The sequence below is a fragment of the Mytilus galloprovincialis genome, chromosome 13 (assembly GCF_965363235.1).
Source record: "Mytilus galloprovincialis chromosome 13, xbMytGall1.hap1.1, whole genome shotgun sequence".
NCBI classification, from domain to species: domain Eukaryota; kingdom Metazoa; phylum Mollusca; class Bivalvia; order Mytilida; family Mytilidae; genus Mytilus; species Mytilus galloprovincialis.
The window spans coordinates 24420002-24438572 of record NC_134850.1 but is presented as its reverse complement, the minus strand read 5'-3'; the positions used below and the strand labels follow the sequence as shown (position 1 = coordinate 24438572).

The 18571-nt window shown below is 31.7% G+C and overlaps 1 protein-coding gene across 3 annotated transcripts in view; it reads left to right on the top strand.

Moving 5' to 3' along the window:
• The first annotated feature begins 2947 nt into the window (after positions 1 to 2947).
• The window catches only part of LOC143057733 (sodium/myo-inositol cotransporter-like), a 40551-nt gene continuing 24927 nt past the window's right edge, over positions 2948 to 18571 (top strand). The window contains exon 1 of one of the 3 annotated variants that reach the window (XM_076231107.1): positions 2948 to 3163. The gene's annotated coding sequence lies outside the window, so the exon portion shown is untranslated. The other 2 variants (XM_076231106.1, XM_076231108.1) reach the window with 2 other exon arrangements.

The window sequence follows — 18571 nt, the reverse complement described above, 5'->3', positions numbered from 1 at the left end:
AAAGACTTTATTTACAAAATATAACACATGAGTAAAAAAAATTCAGAAAAAGAAGAGCAGCTATTAAAAAGAATTATTTAACCAGGTGCTCCGCAGGGCGCAGCTTTATACGACCGCAGAGGTCGAACCCTGAACAGTTGGGGCAAGTATGGACAAAACATTCAAGCGTGATACAGCTCTGAATTTGGATTGTGATCAAATTTTTGACATTACATGGGTTTTTTTTACACAAAACAAATGTCAAGATTTTACAAATCAATTAAAGATTTCTTCTTATAACTTTTTAAATCTAAAATTAAATAGTTGACACAGCATAGGTTTCTGACACAGAATGAATGTGGTCTAATGAACTTAAAAGTTTTTTTTTGCCTTTGAGCAATTCACTATGCTGTTGAATATTAATCCTCTCAATAATTCTTATGTTATATGTATTAGACTATAAAGTGTTTGTTTCTCATGCTATTATTAAAAATAAAACATGTACATGCAAATTTAAAATTGGGTTTTGAATTCAGTGCTGATTTAGATATGAAATACAAATGTATTTGTTATGATAGTATGATATTTGTCTTTTCTTTATTCATTGAAATATGAAATATCCATATACAATGTGTCATATCTAAAAAGACTTTATTTACAAAATATAACACATGAGTAAAAAAAATTCAGAAAAAGAAGAGCAGCTATAAAAAAGAATTATTTAACCAGGTGCTCCGCAGGGCGCAGCTTTATACGACCGCAGAGGTCGAACCCTGAACAGTTGGGGCAAGTATGGACAAAACATTCAAGCGTGATACAGCTCTGAATTTGGATTGTGATCAAATTTTTGACATTACATGGTTTTTTTTTTACACAAAACAAATGTCAAGATTTTACAAATCAATTAAAGATTTCTTCTTCAAACTTTTTAAATCTAAAATTAAATAGTTGACACAGCATAGGTTTCTGACACAGAATGAATGTGGTCTAATGAACTTAAAAGTTTTTTTTTTGCCTTTGAGCAATTCACTATGCTGTTGAATATTAATCCTCTCAATAATTCTTATGTTATATGTATTAGACTATAAAGTGTTTGTTTCTCATGCTATTATTAAAAATAAAACATGTACATGCAAATTTAAAATTGGGTTTTGAATTCAGGGCTGATTTAGATATGAAATACAAATGTATTTGTTATGATAGTATGATATTTGTCTTTTCTTTATTCATTGAAATATGAAATATCCATATACAATGTGTCATATCTAAAAAGACTTTATTTACAAAATATAACACATGAGTAAAAAAAATTCAGAAAAAGAAGAGCAGCTATTAAAAAGAATTATTTAACCAGGTGCTCCGCAGGGCGCAGCTTTATACGACCGCAGAGGTCGAACCCTGAACAGTTGGGGCAAGTATGGACAAAACATTCAAGCGTGATACATCTCTGAATTTGGATTGTGATCAAATTTTTGACATTACATGGTTTTTTTTTACACAAAACAAATGTCAAGATTTTACAAATCAATTAAAGATTTCTTCTTCAAACTTTTTAAATCTAAAATTAAATAGTTGACACAGCATAGGTTTCTGACACAGAATGAATGTGGTCTAATGAACTTAAAAGTTTTTTTTTGCCTTTGAGCAATTCACTATGCTGTTGAATATTAATCCTCTCAATAATTCTTATGTTATATGTATTAGACTATAAAGTGTTTGTTTCTCATGCTATTATTAAAAATAAAACATGTACATGCAAATTTAAAATTGGGTTTTGAATTCAGTGCTGATTTAGATATGAAATACAAATGTATTTGTTATGATAGTATGATATTTGTCTTTTCTTTATTCATTGAAATATGAAATATCCATATACAATGTGTCATATCTAATAAGACTTTATTTACAAAATATAACACATGAGTAAAAAAAATTCAGAAAAAGAAGAGCAGCTATAAAAAAGAATTATTTAACCAGGTGCTCCGCAGGGCGCAGCTTTATACGACCGCAGAGGTCGAACCCTGAACAGTTGGGGCAAGTATGGACAAAACATTCAAGCGTGATACAGCTCTGAATTTGGATGGTGGGACATTATTTCATGAGAGTGTAATAGTTTATAGAGTATTTACTATTACTTTCTATTTGGTGGAATAGTGAAATAGAAGTAAATACGTTCTTGCTCAATCCTGTGTCGCTTGGAAGTTTTCATGATTGTCATTACATCCTCAGCCTAAGCAATGTGTTACTGTAATTTGAATTTCAAAATGACCGAGTGACGTTTTTTCAACGCACTGGTCACCTCCACCATAGCAAATCACATGACTTTGACAATCAGTAAATATCAGCTAAAATATCTTTATAAGTAAAGAATTGACGTATAAAAATTAAATGCACGGGAAATGGCAAAGTTCACGAAGTCTAGTCTGATTAATCATTTTACAAAAAAAAAAAAAAAAAGTCCGAGCAAAAGGGGGGGGGTTACGCCCTCTACGCCCCCCTCTGAATCCGTCACTGAAAAGCAACCAAAATTTATAACAAATCAATTTTAAAGAAAAACACAAATCATGACAGTCATAAAAAAATTAAAACCACTGAATGAAAGCATCATATAGAAGTCAGCAGCCGGTGTTTAACTTGTTTGCTTAATTAATTATTGAGCTCCCTATACCGTGGTAGATGTTGGGTTAGGTGTCATTGACGATTTCCAAACTATAATTCCTTGTGTTCATTTTCAGTTGAATACATCTTTTTGTTTTAGCTAGTAACGGGATACTGTTGCTTCATACCGACAAATAACAGATTATGATCGTTCAAGAACATGCAAAACGTGAGCAAATTTGTAAACTTTTAAAACTTTAAAAATACTAGAAAGGATACGAACGACAAATGTTGACCGACTTAACAAATTATTATAGTATTGTCTGATTTGAATCGTCTTGTTCGTCGAAAGGCTGACCTAGAGTGAGGGACTAGCTGCAAGTACGCGATATTCAGGAGTAAAACTGAATGGTAGACCCAGATACGAAAAATAAAATAAGCCTTTTGGCATGCATAGATTTAAAATTGTCGCAAGGCGTTGTTTATTTAGTATTGACCGAATTTTATACAAAATAGATGAACGTGTTAATAGCTTGATGTCTACTGGTGTGTAACAACAAATTGACAATTGAAGACGCCTTCACAGGTAACGTTATTTTAAGATCAATGCAGTGTTATTCTAATGAGAAATCGGTACATCCGCATACTTTCGTTTTTTGTACTATAAACGATTTACAGGTAAGAACGCTCATTTATCTTTGAACGTAGATGTAAACTTGCACCTGCTATATTTTACAACGCTTATTATTTTGTTTTGGGGTTTATAAATATTCCTATCAAGTCTTGTTAAACTTATTTATTACTTTTATAAGAATATTGCAATGTTTTATCAGCAGCAACATAGTTACATTATCATTCGCAGTGACAGTATAAATTTCCGATCAATCATCCCATTTGGACTAAAAATAGTATGTAAAACCTATATATTTGGTAGATGTTATTTGGCTACTGGACTTATAGTAAAAAAAAGAGGCGGATACCAAACAGGCAAATGATACCAAGAGGACATTAAATTAAAACCCATAAGTCAAAGAGAAACAGAAAAATATCTTTGACAAAAATATGAAATAAAAACAAAAAGACGTTGGGGCGATCTAAATTGTGCTCCGGAAGTGTAAGCAGATCCTGCTCTACTTGTTGTACCCTCGTGCATGTTGGCAATTGCAATTTCAAAAAGAGGAAAAGAAGGCAATATTGAGGTTTAGTAATACAATTGGAACATATAAAACAATGTCAAATACTTCTCATTCTATTAGTAGCTGGATTCATCAATCAATCGGTGTAGTGTCGTCGTCGAAAGATTTGCAAAACCCTCGGGTATAGCCTGGGTGAATTAGTGAAGCAAATGTACTATAATTGAGTGCAGTAGGTTATATACACGCACATACTTGGCGATCGGAGTAGAAATTGTTCGTTTAACAAGAGATGCATGATATGTTAACATTATAAACACGGCATGGGATCCTCAAAACATTTTTAGAACTTTTAGGTGAAGTGCAATTTTCATGACTTTTTTGTATATTTTTCCAACATGTCGTATTACAATAAAACTCACATCTAAAATTTTAAATCATGGTTGTCCTGTATTAAGGCTGAGGAAAAGAATGGAAAACGAAAAATATAGTAGGTATAACCAGATGTCACGTTTAACGTAAGAGATCAAATGTTGTTTGACCAATCTTTTTTCCATTTATAAGTTTCTATAATGTTTAATCCATCTTTCGAAATGACCTTTAAACATAATGGCTATTTTATATCAGTTAAGAATAAAAACAAAATCACTACTATACCACTAATGCAAGCCATTTTCAAAACACAGGTAAATAAATTACGTCTTATAAATTATTTATAAAACAAATATAAGTACAGTTTTTAAATCTTGATTTTTGTTGTTGCTTTATTTATGTTTATTTAGTAGCTAAAATTAGAAATGTCGGTTTTCCTTGAGTTGAGATATTTTTTGCGCATTGAAAGTATAATCATAGTAATGGGATCTATAAATATGAAAGTCGGGAAATACCCTCATCGGGGGTGATCATCTAAACGAGTTTTTTCTTCTCATCTGCAAATCGAATACATTAATCACGCCTGGTAAACCATCTAATCTCAACCAAATGGTTGAGACGGAAAAAAGTATTCTGGCACTTCCTGTTGAGCTTTTCTGGTTCAAAATATTCAAAATAAACACAGGGTAGGTCGAATTTTCGTCGATTTACTGAAAATCAATGACTTTTTTGTAAAATCGGAGAATGTCATGCCATAGATAAATAATAATTGTAACTTATATGTCTCTTCTTGGTTTAAAATATTTTAAATTGAAGTCACAATCACTTTTCTCCTACGGATTGTAATGTTTAAATTCTTTAAATCTGATAAAACTGCTATGATATTAATGACTTAGCAAGAAAACATGTCAATTATTTGTGGTTTTTTTTAGGCTTTACGATAACCACGTCTGTAAATTGCACAAATATTTGTTTATCAAGCCTACTCCGAGCAGAAAAATAAAAAAATATAAATGGTTGAGATATAAAGGTATTGGTTGAGTCTTTCTGTCACAATGTTGAGACTTTCTGGTTGCGCTGTACTATTCGAGTTTACCTTTTTTACGGTTAACCTGATTCATGTTTTCTGTCTGTGGTAACATAAAATCTAAATACAGATACAATTTTAAGCATTGCCGATAGAAAAATGCATGCCTTACAAATATAAATAAGATTATTTTACAATGTGTATTTATTACAGCGGATTCCATTGAGTGTGTAGTGAAAGGTAATATCTTTGGTTAGCTTGCTTGTTAGCTGAACCGTGAAGTCATGATTAGGTCAGGTATACTACCCTCCTTTCGAAGTAGAATAGTCCAACAGACAGATCGATTGTTTTTTTGTCGGACTAGTCTATTCTTAAAGTAGGGTAGTTTACCTAACCTAACAATGACTTCACGGTCCAGCTAACAAGAAAGCTAACCAAAGATATTACCTTTGGCTACACACTCAATGGAATCTGCTGTAATATGATTTGGATGAATGCGATTCCTAACAGACATTATTTAATGCCGAAAATGCGTACATTTATAAAGGAATAAAATAGTTAAAAACTAAACAATCGAACAGGACCCCTTTTCTAGGTTTATTTTTTCGTACACATTATTTAAGGTGGTGATAATTTAAATGTGAGCAAAAGATGTAACTTTTGTCATTATAATATTTATCACCAAAAAAAATATGATTCGATTTTAAAATTGCTTTGTAAGTATTATAAGTGACGTCCAACTTCGTGTAATCACGGGTGTTGAATTGAAATAATTAAAACTTAGATATTTGTTCACAACTGCATTCAGGGCACATCCTTAATATTTGGTAGTATTCAGCAACATTTATTTTATAACCCGGACCCCGTCACACTAGGCCGTGATCGCACTACGATCTCTAAAAAATAATGCTATTGACGATCGTAGTGCAGTATGGTCGTGTTACGAGTTATATGCTAAAAACTGTGGTCACACCTTACCAGATAGCTCGAACGAACTCCGAAAGGATAAACAAAAGTTTTTCATTTACAAAATTTGCATCCGTTAGGAGTCCGCGATGTAATGACCAAATAAAACGGACGTGTAATATGCCGAAAAATGGGGTGGAAGAGGAATAAGAAAAAAAAAGTCAGTATAAAAAACCATAATTTTGCCTGATCATGATTAAGAAGTTGAGCCAAAAATATTCATGATACTAAAGAAAACTAACATACCAATAATTGCTTTTTCTTACGCGATTTGTTTTCAATTTGTATGTATCCGTTTTATTATCAATGTTCTTTCTGTGGTACGATTGCCAATGATACAACTCTCCACAAGAGACCAAAATGACACATAAAGTAACATAAAGTAACAACTAGAGGTCACCGTACGGCCTTCAAATATAAGCAAAGCCCATACTGCATAGACAGCTATAAAAGGCCCCGAAATGACAATGTAAAACAATTGTAACGAGAAAACTAACGGCCTTATTAATATACAAAAAAAAAAATGAACGAAAAACAAATATGTTACACATAAATAAATAAATAAATTCTAGCCCTGGAGATGTCAATTACAATATGTTAATGCTTCTGTGCAAAACTGCATCTCAAACGCTTAATCTCCAGCGTTATAATTTTAATACTAGTACTTAAAAAACACAGCTATTTACTATTTAGGCTCTATTACAACCAAAGGCCTCTTTAGAAGCTGCTGTGATAACTACAGACAAGATTAAAATGACTGTTGAAATGTCAAACAATATACGGCAAGTTTATGCATTTTGACAGTTGTATATGTAATTGATACTAAGCTACACAAGGTCATGTTTTTCTCTGACTGTTTATGACGTCTTTACACTAAATTCATTGGATGTTGGATGTGTACGGATTGATAGTTTAGTCTTAGATGCATGATATTTTTTTTAGTTGTTACTGGCTTTGAACTAGCTGTCAGATAACTGCGAGTACTCTCATATCTGTTCCTAGCGTCTTTTTGTTGTCGGGATGTTCAAGAACCCGACCACGTCCAATTGTATTTTTGTCCATCTGAAAAGTTAAACCTTTTTCAACTGATTTTTATAGTTCGTTCTTATGTTGTACTGTTATATATACCACTGTCCCAGGTAAGGGGAGGTTTGGGATCCCGCTAACATGTTTAACCCCTCCACATTATTTATGTATGTGCCTGTCAGGAGCCTGTAATTCAGTGGTTGTCGTTTGTTTATGTGTTACATATTGAATCATATTTGTTTTTCGTTAATTTTTTTTTTTTTTTTTTATATAAATAAGGCCTTTAGTTTTCTCGTTTAAATTGTTTTACATTGTGATATCGGGGCCTTTTATAGCTGACTATGCGGTATGGGCTTTGTTCATTGTTGAAGGCCGAACGGTGACCTATAGTTGTTAATGTCTGTGTCATGTTGGTCTCTTGTGGACAGTTGTCCCATTGGCAGTCATACCACATCTTCTTTTTTATAGTTGAAAATTTCATTCACCAGAAGATCTCAACATTGTTCCAGAATATCTCAACCGATACCAGAAAATCTCAACATGACATACTTTATAACATATTTAGCTTAATGAAATTATATTAGTAAAGAAAAAGAACAAACTGTAATTTTATGTTTATAATGTTTTAGAAAAATACTAATTTACTGATATATACGTTAGTTTATCAATGATATCACTGTCATTTTGTCAATAGCTGACTGCGCTGGCTACATTTACCTGCTGGAGAAAAGTCATTACGATGTCATTTTAAATCATATTCATTTATGTTATACACGAGATAAACCGTAATTCCAATATCTATGGCATGACATTCTCCGATTTTACAAAAAACGCATTGATTTTCAGTAAATTGACGAAAAGTCGACCTACCCTGTGTTTATTTTGAATATTTTGAACCAGAAAAGATCAACAGGAAGTGCCAGAATACTTTTTTCCGTCTCAACATTTGGTTGAGATTAGATGGTTTACCAGGCGTGTTAATTGTAGGTGCATATTGATAAGTCATTATCTGTTCAAATTAAACTATTTATACAACTCATTGTAACACATGTAAGTATTAGATAAAATACAAAGGTAACAAAGAAACAGGCCGGTAACAACCGTTGCCGGATAGTTTTTCTGCACGAGTAGTCAGGTCAAGGTCCGAGGCGATAGCCGAGGACCTTGACCTGACTACAAGTGCAGAAAAACTATTCGGCTGGTTGTTACCGGCCTGTTTCTTTTGTTACTTTTGTTTTTTATCTGACTTGTACGACGTTTCAAGTAATAATACGTTAAGCAAGACTAAACATTTGAGAATCTTTGATAGCCATAAAGCAGTAAATGTAAGTTATAGTATAAACACATTTTTTTTTTCATTTCCCTTCAACCGAGATTTTTTTTCAAGAAAAAAAATCAGGAATCTAATAATTTGATAAAAAAAAAAAGAACCATTTCAAGTAAAATATAAATGTTGTACACATTTAAGACTTTTTAAAATGCAACTTCGTAAAAAAAGTAATATATTAAGGAATATTTTGGTGGTAAGTAAGATAATGTTTGATTTTTATGAATAAAACGGAAAGCGGGGAGGGGGAGGGGGGCTAATTCATTTTAAAATACACAGGCTGTGATCTTTATATTTGATGAAAAAATGCAGGATGAGCCATTAAATCCCGCCATTCCCCCTTTAAAAAATCGTAAAAATCGCGCGTTTGTTGCCAAATACATGAATTTAATATGCAGTGGTTGGGGTCCCGCGGGTTGGAACAACCCTTTTTTTGAAGATCAATGCATTTAAATGGGGACATAAAGTTGGACCCCCCCCCCTGTTTTGTTCTGGATTTAGACATGGATCCGCCACTGATATAAATTCGATAACAATATAAAGGTATCAAAAGAATGAATTTCCTACTTCATTAGTGAATGAAATATTTATGAAAAAAAATGGATTTTGTCTTAATATTATATATATTCAGGAATATACTTTGATTTTTTTTTTTTTTTTAATTCATGCTCGTCTCTAGATCTGCAAGTGTTGATCGGGATTAAACACGTGTTACCATATGATCCAATCGCAGCTTACCGCCCAAAATTGATGACAAGTTGAATGATTTTCTTCTAGATTTGCTGCTTATTTGGACGTGTATTACATGAACACTTTTTGTTTATAGGATCAATCGTGCATTGGTGAGTTGATAGGTATTTTATCTTTTAACATGTTCTTGGATTAATTTGCACTTCTCATAAGTGCAAATTGGAACCACACTTTTTTTTTGTCGTAGAATCATCAAATTTGGCAATAATGTACCTCTGGGGATAAATAACACAATACAAAAATAAATTTGATATGGCTCGCCCGGTTCGGCAACTGGAGCGAAAACAGTGACAAAATCCTGTAGGATATTTTTTTCTCCCATAGGATTTTTAAAAATCCTACAGGATTTTGAGAAATCCTATAGGATAAAGTCATAATCCCGTAGGATATTTTAAATATCCTATGGGATATATAAATCCTATCGGATTTATTTATCCTATAGGAAAATTTATCTCCTATGGGATTAAATTAATATCCTATGGGATTTAAAATCCTGTAGGATTTTCAAAAAAAGTGTTCAATCCGGTAGGATTTTTTTTATCCTATAGGATTATCATGAAAGACTTTTTGACAGAAACTAATGTCCCTTAGGATATTTTTTTCTCCTAAGGGATTTATTTTGTCCTGTGGGATGTTTTTTCTCCCATGGGATATTTTTTTCTCCTACCGGATTTTTTTCTCTCCCTTAGGATAAATTTTGTCCTGTAAGATATTTTGTTTTCCCTTAGGATTAACTTTGTCCTATAGGATTATTTTTTTCTCCCATAGGATTAAATTTTGATACGTTTTGTCATCTAAGATGGATTCGTCAGTTTTGTTGGTATCTTACAAACGTTAACAATTGTTGCTACATAGATATTGATCACTACGTAGCTACTACGATATTGAACTCAACCTTTGTATTTAGCCTAGCTGCTACATAGATATTGATACCAGGGATCAGTTCAATATCGTAGCAGCTACGTAGCGACTATGTAGCTGCTATCAAAATCTAAGTAATAACTAGTCTATAGCTACACGTTTAATAGTCAATATCTACGTAGCACTACGTAGCTGCTATGATATTGAACGCGTCCCAGGGTTGGGTTCAATATCGTAGCAGCTACGTAGCGGCTACGTAGCTGCTATCAATATTTATGTAACAACTAGTCTATAGCTACACATTCAATAGTCAAAATCTACGTAGCACTTCGTAGCTGCTACGATATTGAACTCGACCCATCTACGTAACCGCTACGATATTGAACACGACCTTGGGTTGTGTTCAATATCTTATCGGCTATATAGGGCTATGTAGATTTATGACTTTTGAACGGGTGGCTAGCCTAGCTGCTACATAGATATTAATAGCAGCTAAGCTAGCTTCTCGTTCAATAGTCATAAATTTACGTCGCACTACGTAGCTGCTACGATATTGAACGCAACCCTGAAAAGGGTCGTTATAGTTTCAATAATTATCGAAACGGATACATGGAAATATTACTTTATAGGAATGTGCAAATCTTGCCTTCGTATATGGTTTTCATGATACATGTATTAATTATTAATGAGTCTGTTTAATAAATGTTGTTTGCTTTACGTCCTGTGGCAAATATTACATTATGTTCATAACGAGAACACAATAGGTAGGCTTTTCATAGCAAATATAAAAGGTCGACTGAGAGAATGGACATGGAACTTGGAATGGTAATGCAAAATGAGGATATATTGAATAAAAAACAGAGCTGCCTCAATTAATTGTGCAAGAGTACCAAATGTGCAGAAGTCTTCCGTGCATGAAATCTATGCTTAAATCGACCATCATTTTTCAAGTACAGTTTTTAATAATATCAACTGGTTAAATGCATTTTGATGGCTTAAATAAAAGGGAGAGTTCTTTTAGATTGGATTATTTATAGCACTTTAGTTTTTTTAGTATGATACTATATTTCAGATTTCTCTTCGTTATGTTTTTGCACTTAGTGCGGGAAATCGTGGGTTCAAATCCCGGCCTGGTCAATCCAAATACGTCAACATTTAAAATTGCTGTTCCTCCGCTAAGCAAGTGGAATTAATAATTTAATTACACCTCTCCTCCATTACATGATATATCTGTAAAAAAAAAAGACTGGTATGCTCGAGTGGCTAAATGATGTCCAAATGCGGAGTGTTACCTTGTGAACTAGCACGTTAAAAATCTTTCTCGACACTATCAGTCTAGAACAGGGTTCATATTCAGTATAACATTTGGAACTTGAATTTGTCTCTGGACAGGTCTGGATATAAGGCATATTCAACGTTCATTATATATCTACTAAATCGTTAATAAATAGAGAAGTATTTTCCTTGTACTGATTTTTATTTCATGTACTTGGTTTGATTTCCACGAATTGATATTATAAAAATGGTATGGTTAAACTTTTCACAAAATATGTATGTGCCTTTTGTGATATTTTTAATGGCAGGTAATATGAAATTAGCTCCTTACTTTATTTATACATGGAACGTTTTTGTTTGGCTTGATAAGGTGTATAGGGATCTCTCTATAATAAAAAAAACACCAAAAGACTGTAAAAAAAACTTTCAATATCTTGATTGTCTGTGTTGTTGGGTTGTTGTCTCATCAATATTTACTCTTAATCCCTTTTTTCGAACCCAAAGGGTAGACTTGAGCACAGAAATATTGTCCACTCTTGACTTCATCAGCTCGACTTTCGACTTAACCTTGCTGAAAAAGTAAAGCCCCCCCCCCCCCTTATTCCTACCAACGTGAAAATTAGTTAACAGACTAAGATGGCCACTACGATGCTTTATGCTGTTGTTTTTTAATCGCTGCCTATTGCAGCTATCATTCCCGGTTTTGGACAGAATAAAAAGTAGATGTGGTTCGATTGTGAATGAGACAACTTCAAACTATTGCTTTCCACCAAGGTCCACATGAAGCTGATGAACGCAAATTTATATAAAAAAAAGAAGATGTGGTATGATTGCCAAAGAGACGAATGACATAGAAATTAACAACTATACATGTAGTTCACCTTACGGCTTCCCACAATGAGCAAAGCTTTTGTATCTAATTTTATTGTATATGATTAATGTATTGCCTTATGTCGTTTCTTTTGTTTACTAGTATATTGAATGTCTCTGGTGGTATGAATCTTACTTCATGAAATTTAAAATTATACCTTTTTTCAATAATAGGCTACCGCAATAAAGATATAAGCTTAATAAAATAATTATTTGAGATTTTCACTCGTTCAGGAAATGTCATACGGGACAAGAATGAGTTTTAATGGCGAAAAATATTTTTTTAAACAAATGTGCATGTGTAAGCTGTTTTGTGATGTTCTATTCTATCAGGAGTTTCAGAAAAGGGGGAATAAAAACAATTATGCCAAAAAACAGTTTAACTTGTGAAGCTTTCTTTGGTATTCAATGTTACAAAAATAGTTATTCTTTTGTAGATTTAGAACTTTGAACACAATTAAAAAAATGTCTATTGAAATTGGTAGATGGCAAAATAGTTAAAGAGAACATTTTATTTATTATATATACTTTATGTAAAATTAGGTGAAATTGAGGACGAGTTTCATTATAAAGTTGAAACAAAACGAAAAGTGTATTTAACGTTTTTTGTAAATAGCTTCTCAAATATTGAATTGATTTTATCAAAACAAAAAGTATAAGATCAAAAATTAAATTTTCTATCAAGATTCTTTATTTCTTATAAAACCAAGTTTAATGGTACAAGGAACGATCTTTTTACATATAATAACATACAGATTTTGCGCATGACAAGTTTGCACAAAACGAGCAACAAGAATGAGAGATTGGGGATCAACCTGGAGAACATACGTCTATATTGATATTTCTAATTAATTTACACAAATTTTTCAATACACGAATATTTTTTGAAATAAATAAAGTGCCGAATGCATATCTATACCACATCTTCCTATATCTCACACTCACACCACATCTTCCTATATCTATAACTTGCCTTGGGTATACTTTTTATGTCCCTATTCGTACAGGAAGTCCTGTGTTGTTATTTAGACGTACCGATCCACAATATCTGACACACATTTGCAAAACAGGTCATTCGTAATATAAGCTGGAAAAATTTCATAGTTTTAGAATAAAGCGGAGCATCGCAATTGCGTTAAAAATTAATATTTAATTTCCTACCAAAAGATATTGGTTTTTGTTTTCAATTCTTTCTCAAATTTAGATATAGAGTTGACACTGCAATGTTTTGTATCAGGTTTATTCCACTCAGGAACTATAGAAGGAATAAACGATTCAGGGAAAGCCTGCAAAATGGAACCACAATTCAAAATTTTTGTGTTTACTTTGCCTTTGTTTTATTTTGTTTCTAAGGAAATTGCTGCGTACGCTTCTTTGTTTATTTAAAGAAGCCAATTTTGAGATACAAAGTGAGAAACAAAGCTTTTGCGATTCCATTTCCTTATTTACAACACTAGAGTTTACAGACTATCATTATACCTTGAGAGACATATGAGAGTATGTGGCATCCGTGGGGTTCTTCAAATTCGATTACAGAAGTAATATAGAATAACTCCAAGGGGTAAATACTATATTACGTTTTTAAAAGAGAATATAAATCATAACTGTCTTCTATGAACGATAACTTTAAAACTGATGTCAATGCTTTTTTTTTAACAATTCATCTTTATTCAACAATTGAAGATGAATACCATTTTATTGTATAATGTAATAAGCAGTGATGTAAGAAATATAATTAACAATGTGCATGGGAGAACTAAATAATTTAGTTAACTTAATCATATGACTCTAAAGCCCGTTCTGTCATTATTAAGAGACGCTAAAGAACTGGACAACTGTGGAAATATAAGATTTTAAGATTTGGAAATAAATGAAATTGGTGTCACAAATGGTATGTCTGCTTGTATTTGATTTTTTTTTTATAAATATATATGATGTTCTTATACACAATTATTAATGGTTGTTTTACTTCGCTTAGTTATAGCATTTAACAAATAACTCTTCGTATTCTTATTTTCGGCATCAAATAAAATTTATAATGGAATATTTTTTAAAAGACAAGGAAAATGAAAAAAAATATCTACAACAAAAATAAGCAAAAGGAGATGTGGTATGGTTGTCAATGAAACACCTATCCACAAACGTTGAAATTGAAGTAGCTGTAAGAAATAAATAAGTCATATTTACAGTCTAAAAATGTGTTTAGCCGGGGCCTGAACATCAAATTACACATATCTATACTTGTAATGCATTTGTAAACAAGTTCGTACCCTAAATATGTTCCTCTCCTAAACATGTCGAGGAAAGTGTTTAACCCTATATGTATTTAACCTGACCACATGTTAAAGATAAACATGTTTGGTACTGCCTCTTATAAATAAGTGAAACATTCTCAGTAAATCACATCAGAACTTAGATCAGACTAAAACCTCACTTAAACTGAATATATTTGATTTTGTAGAACAGGAGTTTAGTATCCCATAAAACATAAATCATTATATAGAGACCTAGGCAGCAAAGATAGTCATTAGAATCTTTTTGCATTTGCCTGTGTTCTATCCTTTTAAAAACCTTGCGGTGAGGCATGGTTTCTGACATCAGAAAAAAAAGTGAAGTATAGGCCACTGGACGTTAAGCAACCAAGTATTAAACCTCACCTTTCCGTGAAGTGTTTACAATTATTTGTATTTTTAAAATAAAAATAAAAAAGGATAAACATTTCCAAAAACTGAAAATATTTGAGAAGACGCTATTACCTTAGAAGTAAAAAATTTACCAGACAGAATAAACACGGCAGAAACAAACAAACGAAAAAAAACCAAGAGAACAATTTGAAATACCATATACATGTTAAAATCGGTATATACAAGCGGATTATAAACGGGACAGGGTTGAGCGAACATGAATTTCTACTGATTACACTAAAGGTGGCAATCAACCGATTGAAGCACGTGTCGAGAAAATATTAGATAACTTTCTAATTAAAAATGACATAATTATAAAATTTGATTTTATGATTTTTTACAAAGTCTTTTTCTAGATGCCATATCCGTTGTGATAGTATCTTTCCATCAGGTCATTAGTGTACAATTTTGTTCTTAGTGCACTAAGGAGGTCCTTTGTAGTATTTCTACGAATCCCATGATTTACATGTATGCTGAGGGAAAAGTCGCACATGTTTTTATAAGTAGGACGAAAGTCACAAAAATGTAATCAAAGTGTACACGTTGGGAAAAAATCTGTGAGAAAGGTTTAAATAATTTTATTTAACATCTTCATATTTTTTTCTGCGAAATCATAACTTTGCTAGCCGTTAAGACGGAACGATATTCCATACCGCAGATACCATTTAATGATAGACTTTGTAAATTTTGTAGTTCGAACTGTGTGGAAAACGAAATACATGTTTTAATGGTCTGTCTTTTATATACAGACTTCCGAAATGAACTTTTTAAAACATCATGTGAACATATTAACTTTGACAGAATGAACACAGAGAAAAGATGTATTGCTCATATGAACTGTAAATACAAACAAAAGTTTTTAGCTCGTACAATAAATAGTTTTTTTATTAGAAGAAAAAAGTTTTTACGAAATTATGATTTACAAACAATATATCTTCAGTATTATTTTTGTCTTTCTTTGTGCATATTTGTTTCTTACATAAAGGTTACTGTGATGTGTTTCAAATAAAATCCCAAGTTTATATACCTTTATTTTCTTTTGCAAAGATAATTTCAATTGACAATTTCATTATAATATCCATCATCAGAATATTAGCATTTTAATAAAGATTTTATTCGTTTATTTTGTTACTTATATCAGGGACATATAATACATATGTGTTATATGTCTCTGCTTATATCAAATGTGGATATTATTTTAATTTCATCAAAGATTTACTAAACAAATCCTGGATTTCATTGATAAAGATGTGTGTGTAACTATACAAATCCTTGTTGTAACTAATTCATAATTGTATATATTTTAATTAATTTTATTGTAAATTTAGTGTCTCGTAATTTTATGAAGGCTGGCTATCAATCTTTGTTTTAACTGTAAGACCAATGTGCGACACTATAATGAAATAATCATTATATTCATCTTTTATATTTAATCTCAATTACCAGATTAAAATTTCACACCTAATTGAACATTGCAGATGTACGCTGACCACTATGTGTATATACCAAGAAACTGCTAGGTGTGAAAATAAGATGTGTCAATTGTATGAGGACCTGTACGGGGGTCCTTAATTCTATAATTGTTCAGTCTTTTTCTGTGTTTTTTATATATATAAGCACTTCGTCATTCTCTATTCCTTATCTTTTTCTCTATGTTTCTGTAGTCATTATTAATTTTCCTTTATTCAGCACTTTTAACCCATTATTCACTATTCATCGACCCCATCCTGACCCTCTATTTTAATGAACCGTTAGCAAATACGTCTCGAAGGTGGCAGCATACATCACAGTCCACGACATTATAAACTAGTAAGGCACACATACTGCTGGTGATCAACCTTTGATTTATAAACTAGAATAAATATACTAAAAATTTTTAAAGATAATATATATTTTTTACAATTTCGTTCGTCCGTTTTTTTATCGACAAATGGTTCAGTTTTTTTTTCGCAGTTTTAAGTAACGTTATAATATATATATTTTATAGAATAGCTTAAAAGCAGATACATATCTTTATTTCGTGTCAAACCATTTCTTGGAACTTGTGAAGCTTTTTATGATAAATGGAATATTTTTTTTCCCGATTGACCTATTGATATCCATAATCTGTTTTATAAACCAACTGAAATACCAAACACATGACGAAAAAACAGTCGCCGAAAAAACATATTCATAGTCAAACTGTTTGTACACACGTGCGTGATTAGCGGTCCATGGTTGAATGATCATGAATTTCAATCGATTACACAGATTGCAATCACTATTGAACGTGGCATGTGTCGATAAAACATTAAATTTTGTAATTCTTAAAGATGTTATTAATATAAAATACTGAATTATTTATTTTGAAATAGTTTACTTCTATAATTCATTCCCTAGTGCCAATTATATCATATCGTCTGGTCCCTTGTACTTGCATCACTTTTTATTAAAATTGTCATAAAAATCTTTCGACAATTTCGATCACACAGATGAAGCTTTAAAAAGTTGAAAAATATTTTCACGAGTCCAACAGTTGACGTGCTTTCTTTATCATGTTTAAGCATACGAAAATGTATTCTTAAAAAATCTAAGAGACACAGAAAACGTAATACTACTAGTATACGAAATCATTCAATTTTGCATAAAGATGATAACTTTAACTTTAAAAAAAAAACGTTCAGAAATATGAAAAGGAAAAGATGGACTTCTTTCTTGACCAAAATACAAAACTAGTAAACGGTGAATGTATATGTACTACTGTAGACTTTGTTATGATGACCTTTAACTTAATAAATATTTATTTTTTTTATTATTTCAATCAACAGGTATACTTTAATTAATTTTTTTCCGGAATAGTAATTCTTTTTCTGGAAAAGTAATACCAATTTGCGGAAACGTAAAAACGCCGCTACTTATTTCGGAAAAGTAATGCACGAAAATGCGGAAACGTGAAATTGGACTTTTGGAAAAAAAAATAACTACTAAAGGACATGTTAGCGCCGACATGAGTTGTAAGAAAAGATTTCCAAAACAACCATATCATTAAGAAGGAATGTTTACATGCTATACTCTCGTACTAGTATTACAGGGTTCTTGTGGCGTTCACCTTAGACACACATCTTTTTAACGATGTTTAACAAGAAAATCCATATTTAGCGGACAAGCATTTTTTTTCTGTTATTGAATATCGAGAAAGAAAATTAATCCCGAAATTAATTTGGAACTTTGATACTCAATAGTTTCCCATCAAAATATTCACAATTAGTGTTCGTCCAGTGGCATACATAACAATCTTATTTCTATATGCAATCAACAATGAGCAAAACCCTAACCTTGTAGTCATTTATAAAAGACCCGAAATGATAAATGTAAAAACAATTCAAACGAGAAAACTAACGGCCTGATTTATGTACAAAATGTGAAAATTCCTTGATAACCTGAATTTTCTTAATTATTTGCCTACAATATATAAGTCACTGTTTAAGAAAAATAAAAAATAAAATTCTGGGACTATTTTATTAACGTTAGTATAATAGTCCAAGAATTAAAGTGTTGATAAAATAAGAGCCTCACATTTGAAAGTTTTAAAACATTTCGAAGATAAAAAAAAAAAAAGTAAAAAAATATACAAAACAGACTTTTTCGTTCATTTTGTAACATGAATGAGGCAGTTAGTTTTCTCGACTGAATTGTTTTACATTGTCATTTCGGGGCCTTGTAA